At 42.0% G+C, this 23,256-nt stretch overlaps 111 pseudogenes; all 111 read right to left on the reverse strand.

Annotated features, from left to right (window-relative positions):
* Positions 1–245: 245 nt before the first annotated feature.
* LOC142700550 (5S ribosomal RNA) lies at positions 246–364 on the reverse strand (annotated as a pseudogene).
* A 67-nt stretch (positions 365–431) lies between these two features.
* LOC142700711 (5S ribosomal RNA) lies at positions 432–549 on the reverse strand (annotated as a pseudogene).
* Positions 550–616: 67 nt separating this feature from the next.
* On the reverse strand, positions 617–735 carry LOC142700738 (5S ribosomal RNA; annotated as a pseudogene).
* Positions 736–802: 67 nt separating this feature from the next.
* On the reverse strand, positions 803–921 carry LOC142700548 (5S ribosomal RNA; annotated as a pseudogene).
* A 67-nt stretch (positions 922–988) lies between these two features.
* On the reverse strand, positions 989–1,107 carry LOC142700572 (5S ribosomal RNA; annotated as a pseudogene).
* A 67-nt stretch (positions 1,108–1,174) lies between these two features.
* On the reverse strand, positions 1,175–1,293 carry LOC142700694 (5S ribosomal RNA; annotated as a pseudogene).
* Positions 1,294–1,360: 67 nt separating this feature from the next.
* Positions 1,361–1,479, reverse strand: LOC142700639 (5S ribosomal RNA; annotated as a pseudogene).
* A 253-nt stretch (positions 1,480–1,732) lies between these two features.
* On the reverse strand, positions 1,733–1,851 carry LOC142700549 (5S ribosomal RNA; annotated as a pseudogene).
* A 67-nt stretch (positions 1,852–1,918) lies between these two features.
* LOC142700573 (5S ribosomal RNA) lies at positions 1,919–2,037 on the reverse strand (annotated as a pseudogene).
* A 67-nt stretch (positions 2,038–2,104) lies between these two features.
* On the reverse strand, positions 2,105–2,223 carry LOC142700695 (5S ribosomal RNA; annotated as a pseudogene).
* Positions 2,224–2,290: 67 nt separating this feature from the next.
* LOC142700540 (5S ribosomal RNA) lies at positions 2,291–2,409 on the reverse strand (annotated as a pseudogene).
* A 253-nt stretch (positions 2,410–2,662) lies between these two features.
* Positions 2,663–2,781, reverse strand: LOC142700547 (5S ribosomal RNA; annotated as a pseudogene).
* Positions 2,782–2,848: 67 nt separating this feature from the next.
* LOC142700739 (5S ribosomal RNA) lies at positions 2,849–2,967 on the reverse strand (annotated as a pseudogene).
* Positions 2,968–3,034: 67 nt separating this feature from the next.
* LOC142700551 (5S ribosomal RNA) lies at positions 3,035–3,153 on the reverse strand (annotated as a pseudogene).
* Positions 3,154–3,220: 67 nt separating this feature from the next.
* On the reverse strand, positions 3,221–3,339 carry LOC142700574 (5S ribosomal RNA; annotated as a pseudogene).
* Positions 3,340–3,565: 226 nt separating this feature from the next.
* Positions 3,566–3,684, reverse strand: LOC142700737 (5S ribosomal RNA; annotated as a pseudogene).
* A 67-nt stretch (positions 3,685–3,751) lies between these two features.
* On the reverse strand, positions 3,752–3,870 carry LOC142700645 (5S ribosomal RNA; annotated as a pseudogene).
* Positions 3,871–3,937: 67 nt separating this feature from the next.
* LOC142700672 (5S ribosomal RNA) lies at positions 3,938–4,056 on the reverse strand (annotated as a pseudogene).
* A 67-nt stretch (positions 4,057–4,123) lies between these two features.
* LOC142700684 (5S ribosomal RNA) lies at positions 4,124–4,242 on the reverse strand (annotated as a pseudogene).
* Positions 4,243–4,309: 67 nt separating this feature from the next.
* Positions 4,310–4,428, reverse strand: LOC142700630 (5S ribosomal RNA; annotated as a pseudogene).
* A 67-nt stretch (positions 4,429–4,495) lies between these two features.
* On the reverse strand, positions 4,496–4,614 carry LOC142700667 (5S ribosomal RNA; annotated as a pseudogene).
* A 67-nt stretch (positions 4,615–4,681) lies between these two features.
* LOC142700541 (5S ribosomal RNA) lies at positions 4,682–4,800 on the reverse strand (annotated as a pseudogene).
* Positions 4,801–4,867: 67 nt separating this feature from the next.
* LOC142700601 (5S ribosomal RNA) lies at positions 4,868–4,986 on the reverse strand (annotated as a pseudogene).
* Positions 4,987–5,053: 67 nt separating this feature from the next.
* On the reverse strand, positions 5,054–5,172 carry LOC142700640 (5S ribosomal RNA; annotated as a pseudogene).
* A 67-nt stretch (positions 5,173–5,239) lies between these two features.
* On the reverse strand, positions 5,240–5,358 carry LOC142700642 (5S ribosomal RNA; annotated as a pseudogene).
* Positions 5,359–5,425: 67 nt separating this feature from the next.
* On the reverse strand, positions 5,426–5,544 carry LOC142700641 (5S ribosomal RNA; annotated as a pseudogene).
* Positions 5,545–5,611: 67 nt separating this feature from the next.
* On the reverse strand, positions 5,612–5,730 carry LOC142700749 (5S ribosomal RNA; annotated as a pseudogene).
* A 67-nt stretch (positions 5,731–5,797) lies between these two features.
* Positions 5,798–5,916, reverse strand: LOC142700724 (5S ribosomal RNA; annotated as a pseudogene).
* Positions 5,917–5,983: 67 nt separating this feature from the next.
* On the reverse strand, positions 5,984–6,102 carry LOC142700634 (5S ribosomal RNA; annotated as a pseudogene).
* A 67-nt stretch (positions 6,103–6,169) lies between these two features.
* Positions 6,170–6,289, reverse strand: LOC142700703 (5S ribosomal RNA; annotated as a pseudogene).
* Positions 6,290–6,356: 67 nt separating this feature from the next.
* Positions 6,357–6,475, reverse strand: LOC142700605 (5S ribosomal RNA; annotated as a pseudogene).
* Positions 6,476–6,542: 67 nt separating this feature from the next.
* On the reverse strand, positions 6,543–6,661 carry LOC142700750 (5S ribosomal RNA; annotated as a pseudogene).
* Positions 6,662–6,725: 64 nt separating this feature from the next.
* Positions 6,726–6,844, reverse strand: LOC142700545 (5S ribosomal RNA; annotated as a pseudogene).
* A 67-nt stretch (positions 6,845–6,911) lies between these two features.
* LOC142700556 (5S ribosomal RNA) lies at positions 6,912–7,030 on the reverse strand (annotated as a pseudogene).
* Positions 7,031–7,097: 67 nt separating this feature from the next.
* On the reverse strand, positions 7,098–7,216 carry LOC142700656 (5S ribosomal RNA; annotated as a pseudogene).
* A 67-nt stretch (positions 7,217–7,283) lies between these two features.
* Positions 7,284–7,402, reverse strand: LOC142700584 (5S ribosomal RNA; annotated as a pseudogene).
* A 67-nt stretch (positions 7,403–7,469) lies between these two features.
* On the reverse strand, positions 7,470–7,588 carry LOC142700644 (5S ribosomal RNA; annotated as a pseudogene).
* Positions 7,589–7,841: 253 nt separating this feature from the next.
* Positions 7,842–7,960, reverse strand: LOC142700557 (5S ribosomal RNA; annotated as a pseudogene).
* Positions 7,961–8,027: 67 nt separating this feature from the next.
* On the reverse strand, positions 8,028–8,146 carry LOC142700669 (5S ribosomal RNA; annotated as a pseudogene).
* A 253-nt stretch (positions 8,147–8,399) lies between these two features.
* Positions 8,400–8,518, reverse strand: LOC142700635 (5S ribosomal RNA; annotated as a pseudogene).
* A 67-nt stretch (positions 8,519–8,585) lies between these two features.
* LOC142700729 (5S ribosomal RNA) lies at positions 8,586–8,704 on the reverse strand (annotated as a pseudogene).
* Positions 8,705–8,771: 67 nt separating this feature from the next.
* LOC142700575 (5S ribosomal RNA) lies at positions 8,772–8,890 on the reverse strand (annotated as a pseudogene).
* A 67-nt stretch (positions 8,891–8,957) lies between these two features.
* On the reverse strand, positions 8,958–9,076 carry LOC142700681 (5S ribosomal RNA; annotated as a pseudogene).
* Positions 9,077–9,329: 253 nt separating this feature from the next.
* LOC142700603 (5S ribosomal RNA) lies at positions 9,330–9,448 on the reverse strand (annotated as a pseudogene).
* Positions 9,449–9,515: 67 nt separating this feature from the next.
* On the reverse strand, positions 9,516–9,634 carry LOC142700543 (5S ribosomal RNA; annotated as a pseudogene).
* Positions 9,635–9,701: 67 nt separating this feature from the next.
* On the reverse strand, positions 9,702–9,820 carry LOC142700586 (5S ribosomal RNA; annotated as a pseudogene).
* Positions 9,821–10,073: 253 nt separating this feature from the next.
* On the reverse strand, positions 10,074–10,192 carry LOC142700664 (5S ribosomal RNA; annotated as a pseudogene).
* Positions 10,193–10,259: 67 nt separating this feature from the next.
* LOC142700679 (5S ribosomal RNA) lies at positions 10,260–10,378 on the reverse strand (annotated as a pseudogene).
* A 67-nt stretch (positions 10,379–10,445) lies between these two features.
* Positions 10,446–10,564, reverse strand: LOC142700563 (5S ribosomal RNA; annotated as a pseudogene).
* A 67-nt stretch (positions 10,565–10,631) lies between these two features.
* On the reverse strand, positions 10,632–10,750 carry LOC142700615 (5S ribosomal RNA; annotated as a pseudogene).
* Positions 10,751–10,817: 67 nt separating this feature from the next.
* LOC142700576 (5S ribosomal RNA) lies at positions 10,818–10,936 on the reverse strand (annotated as a pseudogene).
* Positions 10,937–11,003: 67 nt separating this feature from the next.
* On the reverse strand, positions 11,004–11,122 carry LOC142700646 (5S ribosomal RNA; annotated as a pseudogene).
* Positions 11,123–11,189: 67 nt separating this feature from the next.
* On the reverse strand, positions 11,190–11,308 carry LOC142700693 (5S ribosomal RNA; annotated as a pseudogene).
* Positions 11,309–11,375: 67 nt separating this feature from the next.
* Positions 11,376–11,494, reverse strand: LOC142700747 (5S ribosomal RNA; annotated as a pseudogene).
* A 67-nt stretch (positions 11,495–11,561) lies between these two features.
* On the reverse strand, positions 11,562–11,680 carry LOC142700612 (5S ribosomal RNA; annotated as a pseudogene).
* A 67-nt stretch (positions 11,681–11,747) lies between these two features.
* Positions 11,748–11,866, reverse strand: LOC142700626 (5S ribosomal RNA; annotated as a pseudogene).
* Positions 11,867–11,933: 67 nt separating this feature from the next.
* On the reverse strand, positions 11,934–12,052 carry LOC142700727 (5S ribosomal RNA; annotated as a pseudogene).
* Positions 12,053–12,119: 67 nt separating this feature from the next.
* On the reverse strand, positions 12,120–12,238 carry LOC142700552 (5S ribosomal RNA; annotated as a pseudogene).
* Positions 12,239–12,305: 67 nt separating this feature from the next.
* LOC142700650 (5S ribosomal RNA) lies at positions 12,306–12,424 on the reverse strand (annotated as a pseudogene).
* A 67-nt stretch (positions 12,425–12,491) lies between these two features.
* LOC142700583 (5S ribosomal RNA) lies at positions 12,492–12,610 on the reverse strand (annotated as a pseudogene).
* Positions 12,611–12,677: 67 nt separating this feature from the next.
* LOC142700587 (5S ribosomal RNA) lies at positions 12,678–12,796 on the reverse strand (annotated as a pseudogene).
* Positions 12,797–13,049: 253 nt separating this feature from the next.
* On the reverse strand, positions 13,050–13,168 carry LOC142700559 (5S ribosomal RNA; annotated as a pseudogene).
* A 67-nt stretch (positions 13,169–13,235) lies between these two features.
* Positions 13,236–13,354, reverse strand: LOC142700594 (5S ribosomal RNA; annotated as a pseudogene).
* Positions 13,355–13,421: 67 nt separating this feature from the next.
* Positions 13,422–13,540, reverse strand: LOC142700700 (5S ribosomal RNA; annotated as a pseudogene).
* A 67-nt stretch (positions 13,541–13,607) lies between these two features.
* LOC142700636 (5S ribosomal RNA) lies at positions 13,608–13,726 on the reverse strand (annotated as a pseudogene).
* A 67-nt stretch (positions 13,727–13,793) lies between these two features.
* On the reverse strand, positions 13,794–13,912 carry LOC142700730 (5S ribosomal RNA; annotated as a pseudogene).
* A 67-nt stretch (positions 13,913–13,979) lies between these two features.
* Positions 13,980–14,098, reverse strand: LOC142700578 (5S ribosomal RNA; annotated as a pseudogene).
* Positions 14,099–14,165: 67 nt separating this feature from the next.
* On the reverse strand, positions 14,166–14,284 carry LOC142700600 (5S ribosomal RNA; annotated as a pseudogene).
* A 253-nt stretch (positions 14,285–14,537) lies between these two features.
* LOC142700604 (5S ribosomal RNA) lies at positions 14,538–14,656 on the reverse strand (annotated as a pseudogene).
* A 67-nt stretch (positions 14,657–14,723) lies between these two features.
* On the reverse strand, positions 14,724–14,842 carry LOC142700596 (5S ribosomal RNA; annotated as a pseudogene).
* Positions 14,843–14,909: 67 nt separating this feature from the next.
* LOC142700542 (5S ribosomal RNA) lies at positions 14,910–15,028 on the reverse strand (annotated as a pseudogene).
* Positions 15,029–15,095: 67 nt separating this feature from the next.
* Positions 15,096–15,214, reverse strand: LOC142700607 (5S ribosomal RNA; annotated as a pseudogene).
* A 253-nt stretch (positions 15,215–15,467) lies between these two features.
* LOC142700665 (5S ribosomal RNA) lies at positions 15,468–15,586 on the reverse strand (annotated as a pseudogene).
* A 67-nt stretch (positions 15,587–15,653) lies between these two features.
* Positions 15,654–15,772, reverse strand: LOC142700680 (5S ribosomal RNA; annotated as a pseudogene).
* A 67-nt stretch (positions 15,773–15,839) lies between these two features.
* LOC142700564 (5S ribosomal RNA) lies at positions 15,840–15,958 on the reverse strand (annotated as a pseudogene).
* Positions 15,959–16,025: 67 nt separating this feature from the next.
* Positions 16,026–16,144, reverse strand: LOC142700616 (5S ribosomal RNA; annotated as a pseudogene).
* A 67-nt stretch (positions 16,145–16,211) lies between these two features.
* Positions 16,212–16,330, reverse strand: LOC142700579 (5S ribosomal RNA; annotated as a pseudogene).
* A 67-nt stretch (positions 16,331–16,397) lies between these two features.
* LOC142700647 (5S ribosomal RNA) lies at positions 16,398–16,516 on the reverse strand (annotated as a pseudogene).
* Positions 16,517–16,583: 67 nt separating this feature from the next.
* LOC142700705 (5S ribosomal RNA) lies at positions 16,584–16,702 on the reverse strand (annotated as a pseudogene).
* A 67-nt stretch (positions 16,703–16,769) lies between these two features.
* Positions 16,770–16,888, reverse strand: LOC142700622 (5S ribosomal RNA; annotated as a pseudogene).
* Positions 16,889–16,955: 67 nt separating this feature from the next.
* LOC142700611 (5S ribosomal RNA) lies at positions 16,956–17,074 on the reverse strand (annotated as a pseudogene).
* Positions 17,075–17,141: 67 nt separating this feature from the next.
* LOC142700627 (5S ribosomal RNA) lies at positions 17,142–17,260 on the reverse strand (annotated as a pseudogene).
* A 67-nt stretch (positions 17,261–17,327) lies between these two features.
* LOC142700728 (5S ribosomal RNA) lies at positions 17,328–17,446 on the reverse strand (annotated as a pseudogene).
* A 67-nt stretch (positions 17,447–17,513) lies between these two features.
* On the reverse strand, positions 17,514–17,632 carry LOC142700554 (5S ribosomal RNA; annotated as a pseudogene).
* A 67-nt stretch (positions 17,633–17,699) lies between these two features.
* On the reverse strand, positions 17,700–17,818 carry LOC142700652 (5S ribosomal RNA; annotated as a pseudogene).
* Positions 17,819–17,885: 67 nt separating this feature from the next.
* On the reverse strand, positions 17,886–18,004 carry LOC142700585 (5S ribosomal RNA; annotated as a pseudogene).
* Positions 18,005–18,071: 67 nt separating this feature from the next.
* Positions 18,072–18,190, reverse strand: LOC142700589 (5S ribosomal RNA; annotated as a pseudogene).
* A 253-nt stretch (positions 18,191–18,443) lies between these two features.
* LOC142700560 (5S ribosomal RNA) lies at positions 18,444–18,562 on the reverse strand (annotated as a pseudogene).
* A 67-nt stretch (positions 18,563–18,629) lies between these two features.
* Positions 18,630–18,748, reverse strand: LOC142700714 (5S ribosomal RNA; annotated as a pseudogene).
* A 67-nt stretch (positions 18,749–18,815) lies between these two features.
* Positions 18,816–18,934, reverse strand: LOC142700701 (5S ribosomal RNA; annotated as a pseudogene).
* A 67-nt stretch (positions 18,935–19,001) lies between these two features.
* LOC142700637 (5S ribosomal RNA) lies at positions 19,002–19,120 on the reverse strand (annotated as a pseudogene).
* Positions 19,121–19,187: 67 nt separating this feature from the next.
* Positions 19,188–19,306, reverse strand: LOC142700731 (5S ribosomal RNA; annotated as a pseudogene).
* Positions 19,307–19,373: 67 nt separating this feature from the next.
* On the reverse strand, positions 19,374–19,492 carry LOC142700568 (5S ribosomal RNA; annotated as a pseudogene).
* Positions 19,493–19,559: 67 nt separating this feature from the next.
* On the reverse strand, positions 19,560–19,678 carry LOC142700598 (5S ribosomal RNA; annotated as a pseudogene).
* Positions 19,679–19,931: 253 nt separating this feature from the next.
* LOC142700602 (5S ribosomal RNA) lies at positions 19,932–20,050 on the reverse strand (annotated as a pseudogene).
* Positions 20,051–20,117: 67 nt separating this feature from the next.
* LOC142700546 (5S ribosomal RNA) lies at positions 20,118–20,236 on the reverse strand (annotated as a pseudogene).
* A 67-nt stretch (positions 20,237–20,303) lies between these two features.
* On the reverse strand, positions 20,304–20,422 carry LOC142700590 (5S ribosomal RNA; annotated as a pseudogene).
* A 253-nt stretch (positions 20,423–20,675) lies between these two features.
* LOC142700663 (5S ribosomal RNA) lies at positions 20,676–20,794 on the reverse strand (annotated as a pseudogene).
* A 67-nt stretch (positions 20,795–20,861) lies between these two features.
* On the reverse strand, positions 20,862–20,980 carry LOC142700678 (5S ribosomal RNA; annotated as a pseudogene).
* Positions 20,981–21,047: 67 nt separating this feature from the next.
* LOC142700562 (5S ribosomal RNA) lies at positions 21,048–21,166 on the reverse strand (annotated as a pseudogene).
* Positions 21,167–21,233: 67 nt separating this feature from the next.
* LOC142700617 (5S ribosomal RNA) lies at positions 21,234–21,352 on the reverse strand (annotated as a pseudogene).
* Positions 21,353–21,419: 67 nt separating this feature from the next.
* LOC142700569 (5S ribosomal RNA) lies at positions 21,420–21,538 on the reverse strand (annotated as a pseudogene).
* Positions 21,539–21,605: 67 nt separating this feature from the next.
* Positions 21,606–21,724, reverse strand: LOC142700648 (5S ribosomal RNA; annotated as a pseudogene).
* Positions 21,725–21,791: 67 nt separating this feature from the next.
* LOC142700606 (5S ribosomal RNA) lies at positions 21,792–21,910 on the reverse strand (annotated as a pseudogene).
* Positions 21,911–21,977: 67 nt separating this feature from the next.
* Positions 21,978–22,096, reverse strand: LOC142700748 (5S ribosomal RNA; annotated as a pseudogene).
* A 67-nt stretch (positions 22,097–22,163) lies between these two features.
* LOC142700740 (5S ribosomal RNA) lies at positions 22,164–22,282 on the reverse strand (annotated as a pseudogene).
* Positions 22,283–22,349: 67 nt separating this feature from the next.
* Positions 22,350–22,468, reverse strand: LOC142700704 (5S ribosomal RNA; annotated as a pseudogene).
* Positions 22,469–22,535: 67 nt separating this feature from the next.
* LOC142700682 (5S ribosomal RNA) lies at positions 22,536–22,654 on the reverse strand (annotated as a pseudogene).
* A 67-nt stretch (positions 22,655–22,721) lies between these two features.
* On the reverse strand, positions 22,722–22,840 carry LOC142700625 (5S ribosomal RNA; annotated as a pseudogene).
* Positions 22,841–22,907: 67 nt separating this feature from the next.
* LOC142700726 (5S ribosomal RNA) lies at positions 22,908–23,026 on the reverse strand (annotated as a pseudogene).
* A 67-nt stretch (positions 23,027–23,093) lies between these two features.
* On the reverse strand, positions 23,094–23,212 carry LOC142700553 (5S ribosomal RNA; annotated as a pseudogene).
* Positions 23,213–23,256: the final 44 nt, after the last annotated feature.

The raw sequence follows: 23,256 nt of genomic DNA on the forward strand, positions 1-23,256 counted from the left end.
CTTTAATCCATAGTCCTATTTAATCTATTGTGAAACAAAATATAAACGACATAATAAAAAGGCAACCGCATCACGGATTCTCAGACAGTCTCCCACACTGGTACTAGCGAGGCGTTAAGCTATGTAACTTCTGCGATCTAACGAGAGCAGGCACATTCAGCTTAGAATGGCCATTGACATTAAATGCTTTAATCCATAGTCCTTTTTAATCTATTGTGAAACAAAATCTAAACAACATAATAAAAAGTCAAGCGCACCACGGATTCCCAGACAGTCTCCCACACTGGTACTAGCGAGGCCTTAAGCTGTGTAACTTCTGCGTTCTGACGAGAGCAGGCACATTCAGCTTAGAATGGCCATTGACGTTAAATGCTTTAATCCATAGTCCTATTTAATCTATTGTGAAACAAAATCTAAACGACATAATAAAAAGTTAACCGCACCACGGATTCCAGACAGTCTCCCACACTGGTACTAGCGAGGCCTTAAGCTGTGTAACTTCTGCGATCTGACGAGAGCAGGCACATTCAGCTTAGAATGGCCATTGACATTAAATGCTTTAATCCATAGTCCTTTTTAATCGATTGTGAAACAAAATCTAAACGACATAATAAAAAGTCAACCGCACCACGGATTCCCAGACAGTCTCCCACACTGGTACTAGTGAGGCCTTAAGCTGTGTAACTTCTGCGATCTGACGAGAGCAGGGACATTCAGCTTAGAATGGCAATTGACATTAAATGATTTAATCCATAGTCCTTTTTAATCGATTGTGAAACAAAATCGAAACAACATAATAAAAAGTCAACCGCACCACGGATTCCCAGACAGTCTCCCACACTGGTACTAGCGAGGCCTTAGGCTGTGTAACTTCTGCGATCTGACGAGAGCAGGGGCATTCAGCTTAGAATGGCCATTGACATTAAATGCTTTAATCCATAGTCCTTTTTAATCGATTGTGAAACAAAATCTAAACGACATAATAAAAATTCAACCGCACCACGGATTCCCAGACAGTCTCCCACACTGGTACTAGCGAGGCCTTAAGCTGTGTAACTTCTGCGATCTGACGAGAGCAGGCACATTCAGCTTAGAATGGCCATTGACGGTAAATGCTTTAATCCATAGTCCTATTTAATCTATTGTGAAACAAAATCTAAACGACATAATAAAAAGTCAACCGCACCACGGATTCCCAGACAGTCTCCCACACTGGTACTAGCGAGGCGTTAAGCTATGTAATTTCTGCGATCTAACGAGAGCAGGCACATTCAGCTTAGAATGGCCATTGACATTAAATGCTTTAATCCATAGTCCTTTTTAATCGATTGTGAAACAAAATCTAAACGACATAATAAGAAGTCAACCGCACCACGGATTCACAGACAGTCTCCCACACTGGTACTAGCGAGGCCTTAAGCTGTGTAACTTCTGCGATCTGACGAGAGCAGGCACACTCAGCTTAGAATGGCCATTGACATTAAACGCCTTAATCCATAGTCCTATTTAATCTATTGTGAAACAAAATCTAAACAACATAATAAAAAGTCAACCGCACCACGGATTCCCAGACAGTCTCCCACACTGGTACTAGCGAGGCCTTAAGCTGTGTAACTTCTGCAATTTGACAAGAGCAGGCTCATTCAGCTTAGAATGGCCATTGACATTAAATGCTTTAATCCATAGTCCTATTTAATCTATTGTGAAACAAAATCTAACGAACATAATAAAAAGTCAACCGCACCACGGATTCCCAGACAGTCTCCCACACTGGTACTAGCGAGGCCTTAGGCTGTGTAACTTCTGCGATCTGACGAGAGCAGGGGCATTCAGCTTAGAATGGCCATTGACATTAAATGCTTTAATCCATAGTCCTTTTTAATCGATTGTGAAACAAAATCTAAACGACATAATAAAAATTCAACCGCACCACGGATTCCCAGACAGTCTCCCACACTGGTACTAGCGAGGCCTTAAGCTGTGTAACTTCTGCGATCTGACGAGAGCAGGCACATTCAGCTTAGAATGGCCATTGACGGTAAATGCTTTAATCCATAGTCCTATTTAATCTATTGTGAAACAAAATCTAAACGACATAATAAAAAGTCAACCGCACCACGGATTCCCAGACAGTCTCCCACACTGGTACTAGCGAGGCGTTAAGCTATGTAATTTCTGCGATCTAACGAGAGCAGGCACATTCAGCTTAGAATGGCCATTGACATTAAATGCTTTAATCCATAGTCCTTTTTAATCGATTGTGAAACAAAATCTAAACGACATAATAAGAAGTCAACCGCACCACGGATTCCCAGACAGTCTCCCACACTGGTACTAGTGAGGCCTTAAGCCGTGTAACTTCTGCGATCTGACGAGAGCAGGCACATTCAGCTTAGAATGGCCATTGACGTTAAATGCTTTAATCCATAGTCCTATTTAATCTATTGTGAAACAAAATCTAAACGACATAATAAAAAGTCAACCGCATCACGGATTCCCAGACAGTCTCCCACACTGGTACTAGCGAGGCGTTAAGCTATGTAACTTCTGCGATCTAACGAGAGCAGGCACATTCAGCTTAGAATGGCCATTGACATTAAATGCTTTAATCCATAGTCCTTTTTAATCGATTGTGAAACAATATCTAAATGACATAATAAGAAGTCAACCGCACCACGGATTCACAGACAGTCACCCACACTGGTACTAGCGAGGCCTTAAGCTGTGTAACTTCTGCGATCTGACGAGAGCAGGCACATTCAGCTTAGAATGGCCATTGACATTAAATGCTTTAATCCATAGTCCTTTTTAATCGATTGTGAAACAAAATCTAAACGACATAATAAAAAGTCAACCGCACCACGGATTCCCAGACAGTCTCCCACACTGGTACTAGCGAGGCCTTAAGCTGTGTAACTTCTGCGATCTGACGAGAGCAGGGACATTCAGCTTAGAATGGCCATTGACATTAAAAGCCTTAATCCGTAGTCCTATTTAATCTATTGTGAAACAAAATCTAAACAACATAATAAAAAGTCAAGCGCACCACGGATTCCCAGACAGTCTCCCACACTGGTACTAGCGAGGCCTTAAGCTGTGTAACTTCTGCGTTCTGACGAGAGCAGGCACATTCAGCTTAGAATGGCCATTGACGTTATATGCTTTAATCCATAGTCCTATTTAATCTATTGTGAAACAAAATCTAAACGACATAATAAAAATTCAACCGCACCACGGATTCCCAGACAGTCTCCCACACTGGTACTAGCGAGGCCTTAAGCTGTGTAACTTCTGCGATCTGACGAGAGCAGGCACATTCAGCTTAGAATGGCCATTGACGGTAAATGCTTTAATCCATAGTCCTATTTAATCTATTGTGAAACAAAATCTAAACGACATAATAAAAAGTCTCCCACACTGGTACTAGCGAGGCGTTAAGCTATGTAACTTCTGCGATCTAACGAGAGAAGGCACATTCAGCTTAGAATGGCCATTGACATTAAATGCTTTAATCCATAGTCCTTTTTAATCGATTGTGAAACAAAATCTAAACGACATAATAAAAAGTCAACCGCACCCCGGATTCCCAGACAGTCTCCCACACTGGTACTAGCGAGGCCTTAAGCTGTGTAACTTCTGCGATCTGACGAGAGCAGGCACATTCAGCTTAGAATGGCCATTGACATTAAATGCTTTAATCCATAGTCCTTTTTAATCTATTGTGAAACAAAATCTTAACGACATAATAAAAAGTCAACCGCACCACGGATTCCCAGACAGTCTCCCACACTGGTACTAGCGAGGCGTTAAGCTGTGTAACTTCTGCGATCTAATGAGAGCAGGCACATTCAGCTTAGAATGGCCATTGACATTAAATGCTTTAATCCATAGTCCTTTTTAATCGATTGTGAAACAAAATCTAAACGACATAATAAAAAGTCAACCGCACCACGGATTCCAAGACAGTCTCCCACACTGGTACTAGCGAGGCTTTAAGCTGTGTAACTTCTGCGATCTGACGAGAGCAGGCACATTCAGCTTAGAATGGCCATTGACATTAAAAGCTTTAATCCATAGTCCTTTTTAATCGATTGTGAAACAAAATCTAAACGACATAATAAAAATTCAACCGCACCACGGATTCCAAGACAGTCTCCCACAATGGTACTAGCGAGGCCTTAAGCTGTGTAACTTCTGCGATCTGACGAGAGCAGGCACATTCAGCTTAGAATAGCCATTGACGTTAAATGCTTTAATCCATAGTCCTATTTAATCTATTGTGAAACAAAATCTAAACGACATAATAAAAAGTCAACCGCACCACGGATTCCCAGACAGTCTCCCACACTGGTACTAGCGAGGCCTTAAGCTGTGTAACTTCTGCGATCTGACGAGAGCAGGCACATTCAGCTTAGAATGGCCATTGACATTAAAAGCCTTAATCCATAGTCCTATTTAATCTATTGTGAAACAAAATCTAAACAACATAATAAAAAGTCAACCGCACCACGGATTCACAGACAGTCTCCCACACTGGTACTAGCGAGGCCTTAAGCTGTGTAACTCCTGCGATCTGACGAGAGCAGGGACATTCAGCTTAGAATGGCCATTGACATTAAATGCTTTAATCCATAGTCCTTTTTAATCGATTGTGAAACAAAATCTAAACGACATAATAAAAATTCAACCGCACCACGGATTCCCAGACAGTCTCCCACACTGGTACTAGCGAGGCCTTAAGCTGTGTAACTTCTGCGTTCTGACGAGAGCAGGCACATTCAGCTTAGAATGGCCATTGACGTTAAATGCTTTAATCCATAGTCCTATTTAATCTATTGTGAAACAAAATCTAAACGACATAATAAAAAGTCAACCTCACCACGGATTCCCAGACAGTCTCCCACACTGGTACTAGCGAGGCCTTAAGCTGTGTAACTTCTGCGATCTGACGAGAGCAGGCACATTCAGCTTAGAATGGCCATTGACATTAAATGCTTTAATCCATAGTCCTTTTTAATCGATTGTGAAACAAAATCTAAACGACATAATAAAAAGTCAACCGCACCACGGATTCCCAGACAGTCTCCCACACTGGTACTAGCGAGGCGTTAAGCTGCGTAACTTCTGCGATCTAACGAGAGCAGGCACATTCAGCTTAGAATGGCCATTGACATTAAATGCTTTAATCCATAGTCCTATTTAATCTATTGTGAAACAAAATCTAAACGACATAATAAAAAGTCAACCGCACCACGGATTCCCAGACAGTCTCCCACACTGGTACTAGCGAGGCCTTAAGCTGTGTAACTTCTGCGATCTGACGAGAGCAGGCACATTCAGCTTAGAATGGCCATTGACGTTAAATGCTTTAATCCATAGTCCTATTTAATCTATTGTGAAACAAAATCTAAACGACATAATAAAAAGTCAACCGCACCACGGATTCCCAGACAGTCTCCCACACTGGTACTAGCGAGGCGTTAAGCTGCGTAACTTCTGCGATCTAACGAGAGCAGGCACATTCAGCTTAGAATGGCCATTGACATTAAATGCTTTAATCCATAGTCCTTTTTAATCGATTGTGAAACAAAATCTAAACGACATAATAAAAAGTCAACCGCACCACGGATTCCCAGACAGTCTCCCACACTGGTACTAGCGAGGCCTTAAGCTGTGTAACTTCTGCGATCCGACGAGAGCAGGCACATTCAGCTTAGAATGGCCATTGACATTAAAAGCCTTAATCCATAGTCCTATTTAATCTATTGTGAAACAAAATCTAAACAACATAATAAAAAGTCAACCGCACCACGGATTCCCAGACAGTCTCCCACACTGGTACTAGCGAGGCCTTAAGCTGTGTAACTTCTGCGATCTGACGAGAGCAGGCACATCCAGCTTAGAATGGCCATTGACATTAAATGCTTTAATCCATAGTCCTTTTTAATCGATTGTGAAACAAAATCTAAACGACATAATAAAAATTCAACCGCACCACGGATTCCCAGACAGTCTACCACACTGGTACTAGCGAGGCCTTAAGCTGTGTAACTTCTGCGTTCTGACGAGAGCAGGCACATTCAGCTTAGAATGGCCATTGACGTTAAATGCTTTAATCCAAAGTCCTATTTAATCTATTGTGAAACAAAATCTAAACGACATAATAAAAAGTCAACCGCACCACGGATTCCCAGACAGTCTCCCACACTGGTACTAGCGAGGACTTAAGCTGTGTAACTTCTGCGATCTGACGAGATGCAGGCACATTCAGCTTAGAATGGCCATTGACATTGAATGCTTTAATCCATAGTCCTTTTTAATCGATTGTGAAACAAAATCTAAACGACATAATAAAAAGTCAACCGCACCACGGATTCCCAGACAGTCTCCCACACTGGTACTAGCGAGACCTTAAGCTGTGTAACTTCTGCGATCTGACGAGAGCAGGGACATTCAGCTTAGAATGGCCATTGACATTAAATGCTTTAATCCATAGTCCTTTTTAATCGATTGTGAAACAAAATCTAAACGACATAATAAAAATTCAACCGCACCACGGATTCCCAGACAGTCTCCCACACTGGTACTAGCGAGGCCTTAAGCTGTGTAACTTCTGCGATCTGACGAGAGCAGGCACATTCAGCTTAGAATGGCCGTTGACATTAAAAGCCTTAATCCATAGTCCTATTTAATCTATTGTGAAACAAAATCTAAACATAATAAAAAGACAACCGCACCACGGATTCCCAGACAGTCTCCCACACTGGTACTAGCGAGGCCTTAAGCTGTGTAACTTCTGCGATCTGACGAGAGCAGGGACTTTCAGCTTAGAATGGCCATTGACATTAAATGCTTTAATCCATAGTCCTTTTTAATCGATTGTGAAACAAAATCTAAACGACATAATAAAAAGTCAACCGCACCACGGATTCCCAGACAGTCTCCCACACTGGTACTAGCGAGGCCTTAAGCTGTGTAACTTCTGCGATCTGACGAAAGCAGGCACATTCAGCTTAGAATGGCCATTGACGTTAAATGCTTTAATCCATAGTCCTATTTAATCTATTGTGAAACAAAATCTAAACGACATAATAAAAAGTCAACCGCACCACGGATTCCCAGACAGTCTCCCACACTGGTACTAGCGAGGCCTTAAGCTGTGTAACTTCTGCGATCTGACGAGAGCAGGCACATTCAGCTTAGAATGGCCATTGACATTAAAAGCTTTAATCCATAGTCCTATTTAATCTATTGTGAAACAAAATCTAAACAACATAATAAAAAGTCAACCGCACCCCGGATTCCCAGACAGTGTCCCACACTGGTACTAGCGAGGCCTTAAGCTGTGTAACTTCTGCGATCTGACGAGAGCAGGCACATTCAGCTTAGAATGGCCATTGACATTAAATGCTTTAATCCATAGTCCTTTTTAATCGATTGTAAAACAAAATCTAAACGACATAATAAAAAATCAACCGCACCACGGATTCCCAGACAGTCTCCCACACTGGTACAAGCGAGGCCTTAAGCTGTGTAACTTCTGCGATCTGACGAGAGCAGGGACATTCAGCTTAGAATGGCCATTGACATTAAATGCTTTAATCCATAGTCCTTTTTAATCGATTGTGAAACAAAATCTAAACGACATAATAAAAATTAGACCGCACCACGGATTCCCAGACAGTCTCCCACACTGGTACTAGCGAGGCCTTAAGCTGTGTAACTTCTGCGATCTGACGAGAGCATGCACATTCAGCTTAGAATGGCCATTGATGTTAAATGCTTTAATCCATAGTCCTATTTAATCTATTGTGAAACAAAATCTAAACAACATAATAAAAAGTCAACAGCACCACGGATTCCCAGACAGTCTCCCACACTGGTACTAGCGAGGCCTTAAGCTGTGTAACTTCTGCGATCTGACGAGAGAAGGGACTTTCAGCTTAGAATGGCCATTGACATTAAATGCTTTAATCCATAGTCCTTTTTAATCGATTGTGAAACAAAATCTAAACGACATAATAAAAAGTCAACCGCACCACGGATTCCCAGACAGTCTCCCACACTGGTACTAGCGAGGCCTTAAGCTGTGTAACTTCTGCGATCTGACGAGAGCAGGCACATTCAGCTTAGAATGGCCATTGACGTTAAATGCTTTAATCCATAGTCCTATTTAATCTATTGTGAAACAAAATCTAAACGACATAATAAAAAGGCAACCGCACCACGGATTCCCAGACAGTCTCCCACACTGGTACTAGCGAGGCGTTAAGTTGTGTAACTTCTGCGATCTAACGAGAGCAGGCACATCCAGCTTAGAACGGCCATTGACATTAAATGCTTTAATCCATAGTCCTTTTTAATCGATTGTGAAACAAAATCTAAACGACATAATAAAAAGTCAACCGCACCACGGATTCCCAGACAGTCTCCCACACGGGTACTAGCGAGGCCTTAAGCTGTGTAACTTCTGCGATCTGACGAGAGCGGGCACATTCAGCTTAGAATGGCCATTGACGTTAAAAGCCTTAATCCATAGTCCTATTTAATCTATTGTGAAACAAAATCGAAACAACATAATAAAAAGTCAACCGCACCACGGATTCCCAGACAGTCTCCCACACTGGTACTAGCGAGGCCTTAAGCTGTGTAACTTCTGCGATCTGACGAGAGCAGGGACTTTCAGCTTAGAATGGCCATTGACATTAAATGCTTTAATCCATAGTCCTTTTTAATCGATTGTGAAACAAAATCTAAACGACATAATAAAAATTCAACCGCACCACGGATTCCCAGACAGTCTCCCACACTGGTACTAGCGAGGCCTTAAGCTGTGTAACTTCTGCGATCTGACGAGAGCAGGCACATTCAGCTTAGAATGGCCATTGACGTTAAATGCTTTAATCCATAGTCCTATTTAATCTATTGTGAAACAAAATCTAAACGACATAATAAAAAGTCAACCGCACCACGGATTCCCAGACAGTCTCCCACACTGGTACTAGCGAGGCCTTAAGCTGTGTAACTTCTGCGATCTGACGAGAGCAGGCACATTCAGCTTAGAATGGCCATTGACATTAAAAGCCTTAATCCATAGTCCTATTTAATCGATTGTGAAACAAAATCTAAACGACATAATAAAAATGCAACCGCACCACGGATTCCCAGACAGTTTCCCACACTGGTACTAGCGAGGCTTTAAGCTGTGTACCTTCTGCGTTCTGACGAGAGCAGGCACATTCAGCTTAGAATGGCCATTGACGTGAAATGCTTTAATCCATAGTCCTATTTAATCTATTGTGAAACAAAATCTAAACGACATAATAAAAAGTCAACCGCACCCCGGATTCCCAGACAGTCTCCCACACTGGTACTAGCGAGGCCTTAAGCTGTGTAACTTCTGCAATCTGACGAGAGCAGGCACATTCAGCTTAGAATGGCCATTGACATTAAATGCTTTAATCCATAGTCCTTTTTAATCGATTGTGAAACAAAATCTAAACGACATAATAAAAAGTCAACCGCACCACGGATTCCCAGACAGTCTCCCACACTGGTACAAGCGAGGCCTTAAGCTGTGTAACTTCTGCGATCTGACGAGAGCAGGCACATTCAGCTTAGAATGGCCATTGACATTAAATGCTTTAATCCATAGTCCTTTTTAATCGATTGTGAAACAAAATCTAAACGACATAATAAAAAGTCAACCGCACCACGGATTCCCAGACAGTCTCCCACACTGGTACAAGCGAGGCCTTAAGCTGTGTAACTTCTGCGATCTGACGAGAGCAGGGACATTCAGCTTAGAATGGCCATTGACATTAAATGCTTTAATCCATAGTCCTTTTTAATCGATTGTGAAACAAAATCTAAACGACATAATAAAAATTAGACCGCACCACGGATTCCCAGACAGTCTCCCACACTGGTACTAGCGAGGCCTTAAGCTGTGTAACTTCTGCGATCTGACGAGAGCAGGCAAATTCAGCTTAGAATGGCCATTGATGTTAAATGCTTTAATCCATAGTCCTATTTAATCTATTGTGAAACAAAATCTAAACGACATAATAAAAAGTCAACCGCACCACGGATTCCCAGACAGTCTCCCACACTGGTACTAGCGAGGCGTTAAGCTGTGTAACTTCTGCGATCTAACGAGAGCAGGCACATCCAGCTTAGAATGGCCATTGACATTAAATGCTTTAATCCATAGTCCTTTTTAATCGATTGTGAAACAAAATCTAAACGACATAATAAAAATTCAACCGCACCACGGATTCCCAGACAGTCTCCCACACTGTTACTAGCGAGGCCTTAAGCTGTGTAACTTCTGCGATCTGACGAGAGCAGGCACATTCAGCTTAGAATGGCCATTGACATTAAAAGTCTTAATCCATAGTCCTATTTAATCTATTGTGAAACAAAATCTAAACAACATAGTAAAAAGTCAACCGCACCACGGATTCCCAGACAGTCTCCCACACTGATACTAGCGAGGCCTTAAGCTGTGTAACTTCTGCGATCTGACGAGAGCAGGCACATTCAGCTTAGAATGGCCATTGACGTTAAATGCTTTAATTTATAGTCCTTTTTAATCGATTGTGAAACAAAATCTAAACGACATAATAAAAAGTCAACCGCACCACGGATTCCCAGACAGTCTCCCACACTGGTACTAGCGAGGCCTTAAGCTGTGTAACTTCTGCGATCTGACGAGAGCAGGGACATTCATCTTAGAATGGCCATTGACATTAAATGCTTTAATCCATAGTCCTTTTTAATCGATTGTGAAACAAAATCTAAACGACATAATAAAAATTCAACCGCACCACGGATTCCCAGACAGTCTCCCACACTGGTACTAGCGAGGCCTTAAGCTGTGTAACTTCTGCGATCTGACGAGAGCAGGCACATTCAGCTTAGAATGGCCATTGACTTTAAATGCTTTAATCCATAGTCCTATTTAATCTATTGTGAAACAAAATCTAAACAACATAATAAAAAGTCAACCGCACCACGGATTCCCAGACAGTCTCCCACACTGGTACTAGCGAGGCACTAAGCTGCGTAACTTCTGCGATCTAACGAGAGCAGGCACATTCAGCTTAGAATGGCCATTGACATTAAATGTTTTAATCCATAGTCCTTTTTAATCGATTGTGAAACAAAATCTAAACAACATAATAAAAAGTCAACCGCACCACGGATTCCCAGACAGTCTCCCACACTGGTACTAGCGAGGCCTTAAGCTGTGTAACTTCTGCGATCTGACGAGAGCAGGCACATTCAGCTTAGAATGGCCATTGACATTAAAAGCCTTAATCCATAGTCCTATTTAATCTATTGTGAAACAAAATCTAAACAACATAATAAAAAGTCAACCGCACCACGGATTCCCAGACAGTCTCCCACACTGGTACTAGCGAGGCCTTAAGCTGTGTAACTTCTGCGATCTGACGAGAGCAGGCACATTCAGCTTAGAATGGCCACTGACATTAAATGCTTTAATCCAAAGTCCTTTTTAATCGATTGTGAAACAAAATCTAAACGACATAATAAAAAGTCAACCGCACCACGGATTCCCAGACAGTCTCCCACACTGGTACTAGCGAGGCCTTAAACTGTGTAACTTCTGCGATCTGACGAAAGCAGGCACATTCAGCTTAGAATGGCCATTGACATTAAATACTTTAATCCATAGTCCTTTTTAATCGATTGTGAAACAAAATCTAAACGACATAATAAAAAGGCAACCGCACCACGGATTCCCAGACAGCCTCCCACACTGGTACTAGCGAGGCCTTAAGCTGTGTAACTTCTGCGATCTGACGAGAGCAGGCACATTCAGCTTAGAATGGCCATTGACGTTAAATGCTTTAATCCATAGTCCTATTTAATCTATTGTGAAACAAAATCTAAACGGCATAATAAAAAGTCAACTGCACCACGGATTCCCAGACAGTCTCCCACACTGGTACTAGCGAGGCCTTAAGCTGTGTAACTTCTGCGATCTGACGAGAGCAGGCACATTCAGCTTAGAATGGCCATTGACGTTAAATGCTTTAATCCATAGTCCTATTTAATCTATTGTGAAACAAAATCTAAACGACATAATAAAAAGTCAACCGCACCACGGATTCCCAGACAGTCTCCCACACTGGTACTAGCGAGGCCTTAAGCTGTGTAACTTCTGCGTTCTGACAAGAGCAGGCACATTCAGCTTAGAATGGCCATTGACGTTAAATGCTTTAATCCATAGTCCTATTTAATCTATTGTGAAACAAAATCTAAACGACATAATAAAAAGTCAACCGCACCACGGATTCCCAGACAGTCTCCCACACTGGTACTAGCGAGGCCTTAAGCTGTGTAACTTCTGCGATCTGACAAAAGCAGGCACATTCAGCTTAGAATGGCCATTGACATTAAAGACTTTAATCCATAGTCCTTTTTAATCGATTGTGAAACAAAATCTAAACAACATAATAAAAAGTCAACCGCACCCCGGATTCCCAGACAGTGTCCCACACTGGTACTAGCGAGGCCTTAAGCTGTGTAACTTCTGCGATCTGACGAGAGCAGGCACATTCAGCTTAGAATGGCCATTGACATTAAATGCTTTAATCCATAGTCCTTTTTAATCGATTGTAAAACAAAATCTAAACGACATAATAAAAAGTCAACCGCACCACGGATTCCCAGACAGTCTCCCACACTGGTACAAGCGAGGCCTTAAGCTGTGTAACTTCTGCGATCTGACGAGAGCAGGGACATTCAGCTTAGAATGGCCATTGACATTAAATGCTTTAATCCATAGTCCTTTTTAATCGATTGTGAAACAAAATCTAAACGACATAATAAAAATTAGACCGCACCACGGATTCCCAGACAGTCTCCCACACTGGTACTAGCGAGGCCTTAAGCTGTGTAACTTCTGCGATCTGACGAGAGCATGCACATTCAGCTTAGAATGGCCATTGATGTTAAATGCTTTAATCCATAGTCCTATTTAATCTATTGTGAAACAAAATCTAAACAACATAATAAAAAGTCAACAGCACCACGGATTCCCAGACAGTCTCCCACACTGGTACTAGCGAGGCCTTAAGCTGTGTAACTTCTGCGATCTGACGAGAGAAGGGACTTTCAGCTTAGAATGGCCATTGACATTAAATGCTTTAATCCATAGTCCTTTTTAATCGATTGTGAAACAAAATCTAAACGACATAATAAAAAGTCAACCGCACCACGGATTCCCAGACAGTCTCCCACACTGGTACTAGCGAGGCCTTAAGCTGTGTAACTTCTGCGATCTGACGAGAGCAGGCACATTCAGCTTAGAATGGCCATTGACGTTAAATGCTTTAATCCATAGTCCTATTTAATCTATTGTGAAACAAAATCTAAACGACATAATAAAAAGTCAACCGCACCACGGATTCCCAGACAGTCTCCCACACTGGTACTAGCGAGGCGTTAAGCTGTGTAACTTCTGCGATCTAACGAGAGCAGGCACATCCAGCTTAGAACGGCCATTGACATTAAATGCTTTAATCCATAGTCCTTTTTAATCGATTGTGAAACAAAATCTAAACGACATAATAAAAAGTCAACCGCACCACGGATTCCCAGACAGTCTCCCACACGGGTACTAGCGAGGCCTTAAGCTGTGTAACTTCTGCGATCTGACGAGAGCTGGCACATTCAGCTTAGAATGGCCATTGACGTTAAAAGCCTTAATCCATAGTCCTATTTAATCTATTGTGAAACAAAATCGAAACAACATAATAAAAAGTCAACCGCACCACGGATTCCCAGACAGTCTCCCACACTGGTACTAGCGAGGCCTTAAGCTGTGTAACTTCTGCGATCTGACGAGAGCAGGGACTTTCAGCTTAGAATGGCCATTGACATTAAATGCTTTAATCCATAGTCCTTTTTAATCGATTGTGAAACAAAATCTAAACGACATAATAAAAATTCAACCGCACCACGGATTCCCAGACAGTCTCCCACACTGGTACTAGCGAGGCCTTAAGCTGTGTAACTTCTGCGATCTGACGAGAGCAGGCACATTCAGCTTAGAATGGCCATTGACGTTAAATGCTTTAATCCATAGTCCTATTTAATCTATTGTGAAACAAAATCTAAACGACATAATAAAAAGTCATCCGCACCTCGGATTCCCAGACAGTCTCCCACACTGGTACTAGCGAGGCCTTAAGCTGTGTAACTTCTGCGATCTGACGAGAGCAGGCACATTCAGCTTAGAATGGCCATTGACATTAAAAGCCTTAATCCATAGTCCTATTTAATCGATTGTGAAACAAAATCTAAACGACATAATAAAAATGCAACCGCACCACGGATTCCCAGACAGTTTCCCACACTGGTACTAGCGAGGCTTTAAGCTGTGTACCTTCTGCGTTCTGACGAGAGCAGGCACATTCAGCTTAGAATGGCCATTGACGTGAAATGCTTTAATCCATAGTCCTATTTAATCTATTGTGAAACAAAATCTAAACGACATAATAAAAAGTCAACCGCACCCCGGATTCCCAGACAGTCTCCCACACTGGTACTAGCGAGGCCTTAAGCTGTGTAACTTCTGCAATCTGACGAGAGCAGGCACATTCAGCTTAGAATGGCCATTGACATTAAATGCTTTAATCCATAGTCCTTTTTAATCGATTGTGAAACAAAATCTAAACGACATAATAAAAAGTCAACAGCACCACGGATTACCAGACAGTCTCCCACACTGGTACAAGCGAGGCCTTAAGCTGTGTAACTTCTGCGATCTGACGAGAGCAGGCACATTCAGCTTAGAATGGCCATTGACATTAAATGCTTTAATCCATAGTCCTTTTTAATCGATTGTGAAACAAAATCTAAACGACATAATAAAAAGTCAACCGCACCACGGATTCCCAGACAGTCTCCCACACTGGTACAAGCGAGGCCTTAAGCTGTGTAACTTCTGCGATCTGACGAGAGCAGGCACATTCAGCTTAGAATGGCCATTGACATTAAATGCTTTAATCCATAGTCCTTTTTAATCGATTGTGAAACAAAATCTAAACGACATAATAAAAAGTCAACCGCACCACGGATTCCCAGACGGTCTCCCACACTGGTACAAGCGAGGCCTTAAGCTGTGTAACTTCTGCGATCTGACAAGAGCAGGGACATTCAGCTTAGAATGGCCATTGACATTAAATGCTTTAATCCATAGTCCTTTTTAATCGATTGTGAAACAAAATCTAAACGACATAATAAAAATTAGACCGCACCACGGATTCCCAGACAGTCTCCCACACTGGTACTAGCGAGGCCTTAAGCTGTGTAACTTCTGCGATCTGACGAGAGCAGGCAAATTCAGCTTAGAATGGCCATTGATGTTAAATGCTTTAATCCATAGTCCTATTTAATCTATTGTGAAACAAAATCTAAACGACATAATAAAAAGTCAACCGCACCACGGATTCCCAGACAGTCTCCCACACTGGTACTAGCGAGGCGTTAAGCTGTGTAACTTCTGCGATCTAACGAGAGCAGGCACATCCAGCTTAGAATGGCCATTGACATTAAATGCTTTAATCCATAGTCCTTTTTAATCGATTGTGAAACAAAATCTAAACGACATAATAAAAATTCAACCGCACCACGGATTCCCAGACAGTCTCCCACACTGTTACTAGCGAGGCCTTAAGCTGTGTAACTTCTGCGATCTGACGAGAGCAGGCACATTCAGCTTAGAATGGCCATTGACATTAAAAGTCTTAATCCATAGTCCTATTTAATCTATTGTGAAACAAAATCTAAACAACATAGTAAAAAGTCAACCGCACCACGGATTCCCAGACAGTCTCCCACACTGATACTAGCGAGGCCTTAAGCTGTGTAACTTCTGCGATCTGACGAGAGCAGGCACATTCAGCTTAGAATGGCCATTGACGTTAAATGCTTTAATTTATAGTCCTTTTTAATCGATTGTGAAACAAAATCTAAACGACATAATAAAAAGTCAACCGCACCACGGATTCCCAGACAGTCTCCCACACTGGTACTAGCGAGGCCTTAAGCTGTGTAACTTCTGCGATCTGACGAGAGCAGGGACATTCATCTTAGAATGGCCATTGACATTAAATGCTTTAATCCATAGTCCTTTTTAATCGATTGTGAAACAAAATCTAAACGACATAATAAAAATTCAACCGCACCACGGATTCCCAGACAGTCTCCCACACTGGTACTAGCGAGGCCTTAAGCTGTGTAACTTCTGCGATCTGACGAGAGCAGGCACATTCAGCTTAGAATGGCCATTGACTTTAAATGCTTTAATCCATAGTCCTATTTAATCTATTGTGAAACAAAATCTAAACAACATAATAAAAAGTCAACCGCACCACGGATTCCCAGACAGTCTCCCACACTGGTACTAGCGAGGCACTAAGCTGCGTAACTTCTGCGATCTAACGAGAGCAGGCACATTCAGCTTAGAATGGCCATTGACATTAAATGTTTTAATCCATAGTCCTTTTTAATCGATTGTGAAACAAAATCTAAACAACATAATAAAAAGTCAACCGCACCACGGATTCCCAGACAGTCTCCCACACTGGTACTAGCGAGGCCTTAAGCTGTGTAACTTCTGCGATCTGACGAGAGCAGGCACATTCAGCTTAGAATGGCCATTGACATTAAAAGCCTTAATCCATAGTCCTATTTAATCTATTGTGAAACAAAATCTAAACAACATAATAAAAAGTCAACCGCACCACGGATTCCCAGACAGTCTCCCACACTGCTACTAGCGAGGCCTTAAGCTGTGTAACTTCTGCGATCTGACGAGAGCAGGCACATTCAGCTTAGAATGGCCACTGACATTAAATGCTTTAATCCAAAGTCCTTTTTAATCGATTGTGAAACAAAATCTAAACGACATAATAAAAAGTCAACCGCACCACGGATTCCCAGACAGTCTCCCACACTGGTACTAGCGAGGCCTTAAACTGTGTAACTTCTGCGATCTGACGAAAGCAGGCACATTCAGCTTAGAATGGCCATTGACATTAAATACTTTAATCCATAGTCCTTTTTAATCGATTGTGAAACAAAATCTAAACGACATAATAAAAAGGCAACCGCACCACGGATTCCCAGACAGCCTCCCACACTGGTACTAGCGAGGCCTTAAGCTGTGTAACTTCTGCGATCTGACGAGAGCAGGCACATTCAGCTTAGAATGGCCATTGACGTTAAATGCTTTAATCCATAGTCCTATTTAATCTATTGTGAAACAAAATCTAAACGGCATAATAAAAAGTCAACTGCACCACGGATTCCCAGACAGTCTCCCACACTGGTACTAGCGAGGCCTTAAGCTGTGTAACTTCTGCGATCTGACGAGAGCAGGCACATTCAGCTTAGAATGGCCATTGACGTTAAATGCTTTAATCCATAGTCCTATTTAATCTATTGTGAAACAAAATCTAAACGACATAATAAAAAGTCAACCGCACCACGGATTCCCAGACAGTCTCCCACACTGGTACTAGCGAGGCCTTAAGCTGTGTAACTTCTGCGTTCTGACAAGAGCAGGCACATTCAGCTTAGAATGGCCATTGACGTTAAATGCTTTAATCCATAGTCCTATTTAATCTATTGTGAAACAAAATCTAAACGACATAATAAAAAGTCAACCGCACCACGGATTCCCAGACAGTCTCCCACACTGGTACTAGCGAGGCCTTAAGCTGTGTAACTTCTGCGATCTGACAAAAGCAGGCACATTCAGCTTAGAATGGCCATTGACATTAAAGACTTTAATCCATAGTCCTTTTTAATCGATTGTGAAACAAAATCTAAACAACATAATAAAAAGTCAACCGCACCCCGGATTCCCAGACAGTGTCCCACACTGGTACTAGCGAGGCCTTAAGCTGTGTAACTTCTGCGATCTGACGAGAGCAGGCACATTCAGCTTAGAATGGCCATTGACATTAAATGCTTTAATCCATAGTCCTTTTTAATCGATTGTAAAACAAAATCTAAACGACATAATAAAAAGTCAACCGCACCACGGATTCCCAGACAGTCTCCCACACTGGTACAAGCGAGGCCTTAAGCTGTGTAACTTCTGCGATCTGACGAGAGCAGGGACATTCAGCTTAGAATGGCCATTGACATTAAATGCTTTAATCCATAGTCCTTTTTAATCGATTGTGAAACAAAATCTAAACGACATAATAAAAATTAGACCGCACCACGGATTCCCAGACAGTCTCCCACACTGGTACTAGCGAGGCCTTAAGCTGTGTAACTTCTGCGATCTGACGAGAGCATGCACATTCAGCTTAGAATGGCCATTGATGTTAAATGCTTTAATCCATAGTCCTATTTAATCTATTGTGAAACAAAATCTAAACAACATAATAAAAAGTCAACAGCACCACGGATTCCCAGACAGTCTCCCACACTGGTACTAGCGAGGCCTTAAGCTGTGTAACTTCTGCGATCTGACGAGAGAAGGGACTTTCAGCTTAGAATGGCCATTGACATTAAATGCTTTAATCCATAGTCCTTTTTAATCGATTGTGAAACAAAATCTAAACGACATAATAAAAAGTCAACCGCACCACGGATTCCCAGACAGTCTCCCACACTGGTACTAGCGAGGCCTTAAGCTGTGTAACTTCTGCGATCTGACGAGAGCAGGCACATTCAGCTTAGAATGGCCATTGACGTTAAATGCTTTAATCCATAGTCCTATTTAATCTATTGTGAAACAAAATCTAAACGACATAATAAAAAGTCAACCGCACCACGGATTCCCAGACAGTCTCCCACACTGGTACTAGCGAGGCGTTAAGCTGTGTAACTTCTGCGATCTAACGAGAGCAGGCACATCCAGCTTAGAACGGCCATTGACATTAAATGCTTTAATCCATAGTCCTTTTTAATCGATTGTGAAACAAAATCTAAACGACATAATAAAAAGTCAACCGCACCACGGATTCCCAGACAGTCTCCCACACGGGTACTAGCGAGGCCTTAAGCTGTGTAACTTCTGCGATCTGACGAGAGCTGGCACATTCAGCTTAGAATGGCCATTGACGTTAAAAGCCTTAATCCATAGTCCTATTTAATCTATTGTGAAACAAAATCGAAACAACATAATAAAAAGTCAACCGCACCACGGATTCCCAGACAGTCTCCCACACTGGTACTAGCGAGGCCTTAAGCTGTGTAACTTCTGCGATCTGACGAGAGCAGGGACTTTCAGCTTAGAATGGCCATTGACATTAAATGCTTTAATCCATAGTCCTTTTTAATCGATTGTGAAACAAAATCTAAACGACATAATAAAAATTCAACCGCACCACGGATTCCCAGACAGTCTCCCACACTGGTACTAGCGAGGCCTTAAGCTGTGTAACTTCTGCGATCTGACGAGAGCAGGCACATTCAGCTTAGAATGGCCATTGACGTTAAATGCTTTAATCCATAGTCCTATTTAATCTATTGTGAAACAAAATCTAAACGACATAATAAAAAGTCATCCGCACCTCGGATTCCCAGACAGTCTCCCACACTGGTACTAGCGAGGCCTTAAGCTGTGTAACTTCTGCGATCTGACGAGAGCAGGCACATTCAGCTTAGAATGGCCATTGACATTAAAAGCCTTAATCCATAGTCCTATTTAATCGATTGTGAAACAAAATCTAAACGACATAATAAAAATGCAACCGCACCACGGATTCCCAGACAGTTTCCCACACTGGTACTAGCGAGGCTTTAAGCTGTGTACCTTCTGCGTTCTGACGAGAGCAGGCACATTCAGCTTAGAATGGCCATTGACGTGAAATGCTTTAATCCATAGTCCTATTTAATCTATTGTGAAACAAAATCTAAACGACATAATAAAAAGTCAACCGCACCCCGGATTCCCAGACAGTCTCCCACACTGGTACTAGCGAGGCCTTAAGCTGTGTAACTTCTGCAATCTGACGAGAGCAGGCACATTCAGCTTAGAATGGCCATTGACATTAAATGCTTTAATCCATAGTCCTTTTTAATCGATTGTGAAACAAAATCTAAACGACATAATAAAAAGTCAACAGCACCACGGATTCCCAGACAGTCTCCCACACTGGTACAAGCGAGGCCTTAAGCTGTGTAACTTCTGCGATCTGACGAGAGCAGGCACATTCAGCTTAGAATGGCCATTGACATTAAATGCTTTAATCCATAGTCCTTTTTAATCGATTGTGAAACAAAATCTAAACGACATAATAAAAAGTCAACCGCACCACGGATTCCCAGACAGTCTCCCACACTGGTACAAGCGAGGCCTTAAGCTGTGTAACTTCTGCGATCTGACGAGAGCAGGGACATTCAGCTTAGAATGGCCATTGACATTAAATGCTTTAATCCATAGTCCTTTTTAATCGATTGTGAAACAAAATCTAAACGACATAATAAAAATTAGACCGCACCACGGATTCCCAGACAGTCTCCCACACTGGTACTAGCGAGGCCTTAAGCTGTGTAACTTCTGCGATCTGACGAGAGCAGGCAAATTCAGCTTAGAATGGCCATTGATGTTAAATGCTTTAATCCATAGTCCTATTTAATCTATTGTGAAACAAAATCTAAACGACATAATAAAAAGTCAACCGCACCACGGATTCCCAGACAGTCTCCCACACTGGTACTAGCGAGGCGTTAAGCTGTGTAACTTCTGCGATCTAACGAGAGCAGGCACATCCAGCTTAGAATGGCCATTGACATTAAATGCTTTAATCCATAGTCCTTTTTAATCGATTGTGAAACAAAATCTAAACGACATAATAAAAATTCAACCGCACCACGGATTCCCAGACAGTCTCCCACACTGTTACTAGCGAGGCCTTAAGCTGTGTAACTTCTGCGATCTGACGAGAGCAGGCACATTCAGCTTAGAATGGCCATTGACATTAAAAGTCTTAATCCATAGTCCTATTTAATCTATTGTGAAACAAAATCTAAACAACATAGTAAAAAGTCAACCGCACCACGGATTCCCAGACAGTCTCCCACACTGATACTAGCGAGGCCTTAAGCTGTGTAACTTCTGCGATCTGACGAGAGCAGGCACATTCAGCTTAGAATGGCCATTGACGTTAAATGCTTTAATTTATAGTCCTTTTTAATCGATTGTGAAACAAAATCTAAACGACATAATAAAAAGTCAACCGCACCACGGATTCCCAGACAGTCTCCCACACTGGTACTAGCGAGGCCTTAAGCTGTGTAACTTCTGCGATCTGACGAGAGCAGGGACATTCATCTTAGAATGGCCATTGACATTAAATGCTTTAATCCATAGTCCTTTTTAATCGATTGTGAAACAAAATCTAAACGACATAATAAAAATTCAACCGCACCACGGATTCCCAGACAGTCTCCCACACTGGTACTAGCGAGGCCTTAAGCTGTGTAACTTCTGCGATCTGACGAGAGCAGGCACATTCAGCTTAGAATGGCCATTGACTTTAAATGCTTTAATCCATAGTCCTATTTAATCTATTGTGAAACAAAATCTAAACAACATAATAAAAAGTCAACCGCACCACGGATTCCCAGACAGTCTCCCACACTGGTACTAGCGAGGCACTAAGCTGCGTAACTTCTGCGATCTAACGAGAGCAGGCACATTCAGCTTAGAATGGCCATTGACATTAAATGTTTTAATCCATAGTCCTTTTTAATCGATTGTGAAACAAAATCTAAACAACATAATAAAAAGTCAACCGCACCACGGATTCCCAGACAGTCTCCCACACTGGTACTAGCGAGGCCTTAAGCTGTGTAACTTCTGCGATCTGACGAGAGCAGGCACATTCAGCTTAGAATGGCCATTGACATTAAAAGCCTTAATCCATAGTCCTATTTAATCTATTGTGAAACAAAATCTAAACAACATAATAAAAAGTCAACCGCACCACGGATTCCCAGACAGTCTCCCACACTGGTACTAGCGAGGCCTTAAGCTGTGTAACTTCTGCGATCTGACGAGAGCAGGCACATTCAGCTTAGAATGGCCACTGACATTAAATGCTTTAATCCAAAGTCCTTTTTAATCGATTGTGAAACAAAATCTAAACGACATAATAAAAAGTCAACCGCACCACGGATTCCCAGACAGTCTCCCACACTGGTACTAGCGAGGCCTTAAGCTGTGTAACTTCTGCGATCTGACGAGAGCAGGGACATTCAGCTTAGAATGGCCATTGACGTTAAATGCTTTAATCCATAGTCCTATTTAATCTATTGTGAAACAAAATCTAAACGACATAATAAAAAGTCAACCGCACCACGGATTCCCCGACAGTCTCCCACACTAGTACTAGCGAGGCATTAAGCTGTGTAACTTCTGCGATCTGACGAAAGCAGGCACATTCAGCTTAGAATGGCCATTGACATTATATACTTTAATCCATAGTCCTTTTTAATCGATTGTGAAACAAAATCTAAACGACATAATAAAAAGTCAACCGCACCACGGATTTCCAGACAGTCTCCCACACTGGTACTAGCGAGGCCTTAAACTGTGTAACTTCTGCGATCTGACGAAAGCAGGCACATTCAGCTTAGAATGGCCATTGACATTAAATACTTTAATCCATAGTCCTTTTTAATCGATTGTGAAACAAAATCTAAACGACATAATAAAAAGGCAACCGCACCACGGATTCCCAGACAGCCTCCCACACTGGTACTAGCGAGGCCTTAAGCTGTGTAACTTCTGCGATCTGACGAGAGCAGGCACATTCAGCTTAGAATGGCCATTGACGTTAAATGCTTTAATCCATAGTCCTATTTAATCTATTGTGAAACAAAATCTAAACGGCATAATAAAAAGTCAACTGCACCACGGATTCCCAGACAGTCTCCCACACTGGTACTAGCGAGGCCTTAAGCTGTGTAACTTCTGCGATCTGACGAGAGCAGGCACATTCAGCTTAGAATGGCCATTGACGTTAAATGCTTTAATCCATAGTCCTATTTAATCTATTGTGAAACAAAATCTAAACGACATAATAAAAAGTCAACCGCACCACGGATTCCCAGACAGTCTCCCACACTGGTACTAGCGAGGCCTTAAGCTGTGTAACTTCTGCGTTCTGACAAGAGCAGGCACATTCAGCTTAGAATGGCCATTGACGTTAAATGCTTTAATCCATAGTCCTATTTAATCTATTGTGAAAC

The sequence above is a fragment of the Rhinoderma darwinii genome, unplaced genomic scaffold (assembly GCF_050947455.1).
Source record: "Rhinoderma darwinii isolate aRhiDar2 unplaced genomic scaffold, aRhiDar2.hap1 Scaffold_1894, whole genome shotgun sequence".
NCBI classification, from domain to species: Eukaryota; Metazoa; Chordata; class Amphibia; order Anura; family Rhinodermatidae; genus Rhinoderma; species Rhinoderma darwinii.